Source organism: Peromyscus leucopus, unplaced genomic scaffold, assembly GCF_004664715.2.
Source record: "Peromyscus leucopus breed LL Stock unplaced genomic scaffold, UCI_PerLeu_2.1 scaffold_149, whole genome shotgun sequence".
In the NCBI taxonomy this organism is placed as follows: domain Eukaryota; kingdom Metazoa; phylum Chordata; class Mammalia; order Rodentia; family Cricetidae; genus Peromyscus; species Peromyscus leucopus.
In genome coordinates, this window is record NW_023504655.1 from 85675 (window position 1) to 95810 (window position 10136).

The window sequence follows — 10136 nt, forward strand, 5'->3', positions numbered from 1 at the left end:
AACAAACAGCCTTAGCTGTCCTGGAACTCACTTTGTAGACCAGGCTGGCCTCAGACTTACAGAGACCCACTGACTCTGCCTCATGAGTGCTGGGATTAAAGGCTTGGCCCCACCGCCTGGCTCAGGCTCTTTTTTTTTTTTTGAAGGGGGTTGCTGAGGTGCACACTCAGGGCCTTGTGCTCCCCATGCTCCAGCACTGAGTTAAGGGTTTCCCTCCTCATGGAGTCCATGATAGAGCAGTGTCTGGATGAATTTCCTTGACTCAAGGTCAAGGCTAACTTTTTCTTTCTGACTGTGCAAACCCACCAGGACACCCGTCCCCTCTCAAAGCAAGCGGTCAGCAGAACACAGCACCAGCGATTCTGTCACAGAGCACTCATGAAATGTCCCTGAGAATCTGAAGCTCCAGCACAAAGCTAGTGGCGTGCCGACAGACCTGGGTCTGTAGACGAAGCAAGTGTGCGGCTTGCACACGCAGCTTTCAACTGGGAAAACGGTCAGTGGGTTGTTGTTTTTGGTTTGGGTTTTTTTTTCTTGTTTTTGTTTTGTTTTGTTTTGTTTTGTTGGCTGACCTAGCTCCTGAATTCAAGCCATTCTCTCACTCCAGTCTCCCAGGAAACTAGGCTACAGACACATCCCACCCCACCTGGATGGTGGCCAGGTCTTCACTCGGAAACTCTTTCTAGGTAGGATGCCTTTCTAGAAAGTGAGAGAAACCAGGGCTTTTGTTTCTCTGATAGGCAGGAGAATCATGAAGAGCTTGTTCAAGGCCAATCAGGAACTGATCACAGGAGCCTTGTGGATATCTTTACATTTTTTAAAAAACACTTCATCATTGTGTCTGTGGATGATGTGTGGGCACGTGTGCCATGGCGTGTGCGTGGAGAGGTCAGAAGACAACCCTGTGAAGTCGGTTCTCTCCTCCCATCTTCATGCAGGTTCCGGGATCGAACTCACATCAGCAGGGTTGTTTACCCTCTGAGCCATCTCGCCCACTGGACTTTTGCATGTCCTGAAAAGAGTACGTCCCTTGTCCTCTTTTCCGGCTGTCATTCCGGCTGAAAGTCTGACCACTTGAAACAATGCCTCCTGGGGTGCCAGCAAGGCAGCTGATCAACAATGGAGCCGCTGTCAGCCTAACAACCCGAGTTCAATCTCCAGGCTCCGCAGAGTCGGATGAGAGAACCTACTCCTGCAACCTGTCCTCTGGCCTCCACATGTCCGGGGTACACATGTCCCACAGACACACACAGACACACACACACACACACACACACACACAAATAAATAAACGAAAGAGACCAGTGCCTCCCTTGAACTGTGCAAACCGATGCTGCATTCATCTTCCGTGGCAAGTGATACTCTCCCGGTGACTGGTGTCCTTAGCTGTTGGGGACCAAGACCAGAGCTTCGTCCGCCAAAGCTCGATTGTCTGTTCTCACAGACCCGTAGCTTCATCCTGAGAGGAGCCCATGGGATGTTGTGGGCAGTCAATTGGTCTAGCAAAAAGCAAGGTTGTTTCCAAATGATGCAAGACCACGAAAACCAAGGAAGGACATTTGTTCTGAAAATCTGTGTCCATAACAATGTTATTCATGCAAGTCAAAAGATGAGAGCAGCCCAAATGTCCACCAGCTGACAAGCAGATAAACAAAGGCAGCAGAATATCCTTCAATCACAAGAAAGAGCAGAGGGCTGGAGAGATGGCTCAGCCGGGAAGAGCACTGGCTGCTCTTCCAGAGGTCCTGAGTTCAATTCCCAGCAACCATATGGTGGCTCACAACCATCTGTAATGAGATCTGATGCCCTCTTCTGGTGTCCCTGAAGACAGGTCACTCATATACATTAAAAAAATAAATATTAAAAAAAAAAAAAGAAGGCCGGGCGGTGGTGGCGCACGCCTTTAATCCCAGCACTCGGGAGGCAGAGCCAGGTGGATCTCTGTGAGTTCGAGGCCAGCCTGGCTACCAATGAGTTCCAGGAAAGGTGCAAAGCTACACAGAGAAACCCTGTCTCGAGAAAAAAAAAAAAAAGAAAAAGAAAAGAAGAGAAACAGCAGAGAAGCACATGCTACATGAAGGGACCTGGAAATGTGTTAAGGGAAAGATGGCAGGCACAAAGCCCACATGTCATGTAATTCTAGTTACAGGAAGTATCATAATTACGAATGACCACAAAGTCATTTTTAGGGTAATAAAAATGTTATAAAATTAGGTAATTGCCATTTACCACTCTGTTTATACACTAAACACCACAGGACTATATTTGCTTTTAAGGTGTAATTTCTTTCTTTCCTTCTTTCTTCTTTTTTTTTTTTTTTTTTTTTTTTTTTTGAGATAAGGAGTTACTATGTTGCCCAGCCTGGTCTTGAACTCATCATAGCCACAACAGCAACAATCATGAAGATGAAATTACAAAAAGAGAATCATAAACTCAAGTGATTCGAGTCAACAGTAACTGTTGATATCTCCCTAAGGTTGTCATTTAAAAACTTCTGTGTGTGAGTGGGTGGATGGCACACACTTGTAATCTTAGCATTTAAGATCCTTCCAAGGAAGGTGGAAGGATCACAAGTTCAAGGTCAGCCCATGCCACCCTGTCTCAGAACACAAGAGCGAACAATGAAGTGATGGACACATACTGCCGAAAGCAGAGAAAACATTGAGGGCCGCGCTTTTCACACACACATCAGTCTTGCAAGGTCAATAGAAGCTGAGGCAGAGTAGCAACCCAGCTAAGACAGAGGGAGCACACCAGGCAATGTCACACCTCCACTCTCCACATGCCTGCACCGGGAACGTTCAACCTCTCTCACACAGTACCCTGTGGGGCCAAGACCAAATCACCTCAAAGAACACCGGGGACCCACCTGACTGCTCACACAGCATGGTATGCCAGAAGCTCACCCCCAAAGCCCCAAAGTGGAGGCACCTCCTAGTTGGCTTTCTGTTGCTGATAAATGCAATGAAGAAAAGCAGCTTGGGGAGAGAAGGCTTAATTCATCTACAGTTACCGTCCATCCTCGAGGGAAATTTAGGCAGGAACCTGCAGTCAGGAACCGAAGCCATGAGGCAAGCTGCTCCCTGGTTTGCCTCGCCTGTGTTCCTCACCTAGATTTCTTCTACAACCCAGGACTACCAGCTCAGGGGTGACACAGCCCACAGTGTCCCAAGCACTCTTTCGATAATTAGTAACCAAGAAAATACCCCCACAGACATGCCCACAGGCCTGTCTGATGAAGGTAACTCCCCAGTCGACACGTTCCCTCTTCCAGATGTGTCAAACTGACGACCAAGATTGGCCATCACAGGCAGAACAGGATGGCCATCATGGAGACGTTCCAGCAGCATTGAGAGCAGCTTCTAAATGCCAGGGAAACAAAAGAGCCACCAGATGGAGTCCAGCAGTCAGTCACATTCTTTTATCTCTCTCTCCCTGTATGTCTGTTCTTTATTTAATACCCAATGTGATGGAGCAGGCCAGCTTGATCCTGCTCTGTTCTAGTGTTCCTTCTCCCCACTCCTCCCTTACTTTTCCTGTTTCTTCCAAAGACCATCTACAGTCTGGTGTGTATAGTCCCGGCCAGCCTCCAAGAGACCGTCTTGTTCTATGCTAGTGATGGTAAATCTGTACCTCTCTTTCAGTCCACCTTTAGCCCAAACTCCTCATCTGGTTGGAAGAGTTGCTTCGTGGTTAAGAGCGTGTGCTGCTCTTCCGAAGATTTGAGTTCAAATCCCCAGTACCCATGTCAGGCAGCTGACAACTGCCTCTAAGTCCAGCTCCAAGGGATCTGACGCCTCCATGGACATTGTACTCATGTGCATGCACTCAGACACACCACACACACACACACACACACACACACACACAATAAAAATAAGTAAATACAAAACTCTCTTATCTACACTCACTTTTCCCCTGCCATTAACCTTTATATTTATTTTCTTATTCTCTTTTTATCATCCCACTATTAATCACTAGTCTTACAGTATTTTTTTCCTTTTCACCAACTCACACCCACAATAATGACTATAGTAGTATACACAGTACTATTAGTGTCTCTTGGGTCCCTAAATGATTGACATATAGGGATAATGTTTCTAGTCCATTCTTACTCTATTTTTATAGTGGTCTACTACTGGATAACTGTCCTCAGGAGAACTGGGACAAAGCCTGGAGCCTGAATATTGGTCTAAGAGAGAAAAATGATACTTCAATCCTCCTACAACCTAGTCCTTCCAGAACACTGAAAACACTTCCATTGAGAGAAGAAAGAGACCTAAATAAAATAAATTCAACCAGTGACTAACTCCTGCTGGGTGAGTCTCAATGCAAAAATACAATATGAAAACCTAAAAACTACCAGCCTAGAGTAATGTCACTGAGAGGGACATAAATGAAACATCAGACAAAGAATTCAAAAAAATTATAAAATTCTTACCATAAATTATAAGATATAAAGTCATATATTAACAATACCATGGCAATAGTGGTTGACCTCAATACCCTACCAAGACCAATAAGCAGGTCATACTGACAAAAAATATAGAGAAACATTGGAGTTAAATGACTTTATAGTCAAATGGACCTAGCAAATACCTACAGAGCATTCAATCCAAACACTGCAGAATACATGTTCTCAGGAGCCCATGAACTTTAAAACAGATGATATTTTAGGACACAAAAGCAACTCTTAATAAAGGAAAATTTAAGTAATTCTTGTAGTAAATAAGATCTCAGTGGAATAAAATTAAAAAGTAACTAGAAAGAGTACAGAAAAGTTAGAAAATGTGTGAGATTAAACAACACACTATTGAAGGATAGTCACTGAACAAATCAGGAAGAATTTTTTAATCCTATATCTAAATGAAAATGAAAACACAAGGCACCTATCTTAGTCACTGATCTATTGCTATAAAGAGACACTATGACCAAGGCAACGCTTATAAAAAGAAAGCATTTAATTGGGGCTTGCTTATAGTTTTAGAGGATTAGACCATTATCATCGCAGTGAGAAGTATGGTGACACACAGGCAGGGATGGTGCTGGAAGTAGTAGCTGAGAACTACATCCTGATCTGCAGACATCAGGCAGAGAGAGAACACAGAGAGACACAGAGAGAGACTGCACCTGGTGTGGGCTTTTGAAACCTCAAAACATACCCCCAGGAACATACCTCTTCCAACAAGGGTACACCTACTCCAGTCAGGTCACACCCCTAATCCTTCCAACAGTCTACCAACTGGGAACCAAGCGTTCAGATTTACGAACCTGTGGGGGCTAATCTCATTCAAACCACCGCAACACCAACACCTATGAGAGACAGCGAAAGCAGCCCAAGAGTGAGGTTCACAGGTATAAAGTGGCTACGTCAATCAAAAGATCTCAAATAACCTTCGGCCTTGGAAAAATAAGAATGAGCCAACCCTCAAATCAGTATATCTGAAGAAATAATTAAAATCAGGACAAAAGTTAATGAAGAAGAAATGAAAAAAAAAAAAACAAAGAATCAATGAAACAAAGACTTTCTTTTTCTGAAAAGGTAAACATGATTGACAAACCCTTTGCGAAACTAAATGAAAGAAAAAAACGAACCTAAATTAATAAAGTGAAAGTGAAAAGAGAGACATTACAAAAGATAACAATGAAGACATGAAAACAATGAGGAAGCTGAGGACGATACTAAAAGATGGAAAGGTTTCCCATTCTCATGGGTCAGGAGGATTAATATTGTGAAAATGGCTGTCTTAAACAAAAGCCATCTAAGGGTCTGATGAAATCTCAATCAAAATTCCAATGTCATCCTCCAGAGAACTAGAAAAAAAAAACTATCTAAAATTTCTTATGGAAACACAAAAGCCCCCAGACACCCAAAGCAAACCTGAAAAAAACAAAAGCACAGGAGGCATCACCACAACTGATTTCAAGTTATCTTACAGAGCTGCGGTAATAAAAACAGCATGGCAGCGCCACACAAGCGCTCACATAACCAGTGGACAGAAGGACCAGATAAAGGACCACACAAGTACCGCCACCGAATTTTTGACAAAGGTGCCAAAAATATATGTTAGGGAAAAGACAGCCTCCTCGACAAACGCTGCGAGGAAACCAGATAGCCACGTGTAGAATGAAAAATTAAACTACATTTGTAAATCCCACTCTCAACAAAAATCACTTCCAAGTGAATAGAAAACCTTAAAGATCCAAAGCTGCTGGAGAACTGCAAGATGAGCCCAGGAAGACTTCTGACCAGACTCGCAGGATAAAGCCACCAGTCAACAAATGAGACCTCATGAAATCAAAAACCTCTGTATAGCAAAGGAAACAGTTGAGAGAAAAAAGTCAGTCTGTAGATGGAAGAAGGTTCTTTGCCTGCTGTGCATGTGGTACAGGATTAATGTATAGAATATACAAAGAACAACAACAAAAAAACTAAACAAGAAAAGGAATAACCCAATCAAGAAATTGGCTCTGTTGGCTGGCATGGTGGCACATCCCTTAGGTCCAGCACTGGACAGGCAGTAGTAAGCAAGTCTCTGAGTTTGAGGCCTACCTGATCAACATAGCAAATTCTAGGATAGCCAGGGCTACATAGGGAGACTCTGTCTCAAAAAGTCAAGAAGGAGCTGGCGGTGGTGGTGTACACCTTTAATCCCAGCACTCGGGAGGCAGAGCCTGGCAGATCTAGTGAGATCCAGGACAGGCACCAAAAACTACCCAGAGAAACCCTGTCTCGAGAAAAAAAAAAATGACATTTGCTAAGCTTCGTTTTTTAATTTTAATGTTTTTGAATGTGTATGTTATGATGGACACATGGAGGTAGGAGGACAATTTGCAGGAGTCCTTTCTCTCTTTCCACCACCTGGGTCCTGGGGATCAAACTTACATCATCAAGCTTGTTAGCAAACACCTCTTACCCACTGAGCCATCTTGCTGGCCTTTGGTAAGCTACTTTTGAAAATAAAAAAAATTCAAACAGTTTGGAGGTACCTTGTATGGATGTATAAAGTTATTCCGGAAGGCATGGGCTCTTCAATGAAAGTCTCAGTGCCAGGAGTGGGCTGCCATAACATTGTAGAAAACTGTCGTTACTGCTGGTTGCTCACCAGTAATGGTAAGATCCTATTACTAAAGCCAGCACATTTTCTGGTAGCAAGACCTAGAGACATCAAGCTGGCCTAGACCAGAAGTGTGCCATCTGCCAGTAGCCCTCAAAGTGTAGCTGGGGAGAAACTGCCATTGTTGTTTTCTATTTATTTCTTTTATGTGTATGAATGTTTTGCCTGCATGTATGTAAGTATACCCTGGAATGAAGATACAGACTTTTTTATGAGCTACCATGTGGGTGCTGGGAATCAAACTGGGGTCCTCTTCATCAGTGAGCCAGCTCGACAGCTCCTGTCATCCAGTCTTGCTCAGATGTGGATCCTGCGTGCTACACCACCAATTAGCCACTCAAAAACACACTCACTGGTACAACAGTGGTAAGTCTGTTATGCGGGCAACCAACCAGATTCTAATCAGATTTGAGGCCTGCTCGAGGGAGAGAATTCATGTCTGGTACCTTAAAGCCTGGTCGAAAGCCCACGGCTCAGGAGGTCATGGGCTCCAGTGTGGAAGCTACTGCTATGGCTCTGCTCAACAGTCAGGATGTGCCTGTCAGGTAACCGTGTTAATGTCTATAGAACAACACTGTTTGTCGCATCAGAGAAGCTTCTTTTCGCAGTGAGCAGCGGTAACTACAGAGACTCATAGTCGGTCAAAGTGATGAGAATAGTGAGTTTGAATTCTCACCCATACATGGGACATCTACATCATCCCCAAAGCCCTCAGGGAACTTTGCAGAAGGGGAGAAAAGAATGTAAGAGCTGGAGGAAGGTGTCGCATGTGTGGAACACTGACTTCCAGGTATGACGTGGCCTCACACTCTTGCCCTCACAATGGCCATGATTATCGGCGTAAACTCTCCACATTAACCAGCCAACATCCTGTCATGGAGGGGAATGAGCTCACAAGGTCTCACCCACTCCCTGAGGCTTTATATGCAGTTAATGATTGTGGGGTAGGGGTGGGCATTTTCTTCAGTGGTGTAGCCACTAGTAAGTCACTTCTGCCAGACAACTCCTCGCCACCCTCCTGAAAGCGCCCTAGTGAAATCCGCTGGGCTATTGTTTTAAAGAGATGAAATTACAAGAGGACTAATTGGATGAGGAAGGGAATTGGTGAGAGTGGGATGGGAACAAGAGAAGGTAACAGGTGAATATAAACAAGCACATACAAGTATGAAAATATAATGAACCTGTTTTGCATAATTCATCATATACTAATTTATTTGTTGGGTTGGTCTTTTTGAGACAACGGTTTCTCTATGTAGTACTGGCTGTCCTGGCACTCACTATTTAGGATAGGATGGCCTCAAACTCACAGAGATCTTCTTGCCTTCGCCTCCAGAGCGCTGGAATTAAAGGCATGTGCCCACCACATCCACCTCAGTATATACTAATTTTTAAAAATATGTACGTGTGGATAAGATTGAGATGATGTGTGCATAACTGTTCTTCTATTGGTCTTTCTACTTCTGAGATGTTCAAAAATATTTTATAATGAAGAGTTGACATTCCTAATTATGAAAACCTCTTATGAAGCTCTAGAATTCGAGGATACATCAACAGTAGATAAACCAAAAAGGACAACTTCCCATACGCTATGCCCTTCTCCCAAGAAATCCAGCCTCATGGTGAACTGAGGGAAGGAGATAAAGCAGGACAGGAGGAGGCCTCAACATCCCAGCCTCGGCAGGAGGGCCCACCAGCTGCCTGGCTGAGGCTCCCTATGAGTCTTCCATCCCTCCAGTTGCCATGACAATATACTTGTGATAATACCTTCAGTCACAGGGATAGAGTGAGGCTCTCCGCCCCACTGGCTGCCCAGGTAGAGAACAAAGGAGAAGAACACAGTGTCGCTCATCTTTGCACAGCCAGCACACCATCAGGGAAGAAACCATTCTCCTAGATTTCTCAAAGACCCAAACAGCATGGTGTGGAATCTGTGCTCTGTGAGGTCATACTGGAAAGGAGCGTGTCTGTAGTCAGGGACCGAGTGGGATGCTAGTGGCCCTCAGATGTCTCTCTGTTCTTGTCTCGGCTCTCTGAGGCCTTCCCTCAGTCTGATGCCCTGCGACTGGCAGATGGAATGTATCAACAGGACTCAGGATACACAGGACAAACTCCACTGTGGCCTCCTAAGCCAACTGGAAGCAGCTAGAGCCACCAGGAATACTGTACTGATATCACATTAACAGGCAGGATGTACCTTGGTGGTAAAGAGCTTGCTTGGCATATATGAGACCCTGATTGGATCCCCAGCACAAGAACACAGAAAGGTAATCACATTAATGAAGTATAGTCAACTGTATGTTGAACCTGGAAGGGTTACATGTTAAAGATCTGGTCACCAGTCCAGTACTAGTTGGAGATGGTCAAACCTTTAGAAGACAGACTTAGCTGAAAAATCACCAGGGTGGATAAACAGGAATGGGGTCACATACATTTGAATGTTAATCATCAGGGATGGCACTACTGAGAAGATTAGGAGGTGTGGCCTTGTGGAGTGGGTGTGGTCTTGTTGAAGGAAGTGTGTCATTGCAGCTTTGAGGTTTCAAAGCCATGCCAGCCCAGTGTCTCTCTCTTCTTGCTGCCTATAGATCTGGATAAAGAACTCTCAGCTTCCTCTCCTCCAGCACTATGTCTGCCTGTGTGCCACCACGCTTCACCCCATGATGATAATGGGCTGAACCTCTGAAACTCTAAGCCAGCCCTAATTAAATGTTTCTTTCATAAGAATTGCTGTGGTCATGGGTGTCTCTTACAAACAACAGAATAGTGACTAAGACAAAGGATATGGGACCCTGGCCCATTCTGCTTCTTGGTCATCATAAGGGGAGCAGCTTGTGCTATCAAGGACTCCTACTCCCCACCATGATGTTCTTTCTGTCTCACCACAGGCCTAAAAGCATTGGTCCATGGACTAGAGCCTGCAAAACCAGAAGTCAAAAAAAACATTCCTTCTTATTAAGTTGGTTTTCTACAGTACTTTGTCACAGTGATAACTGGCCTGCCCTGTACAATGAAAATATA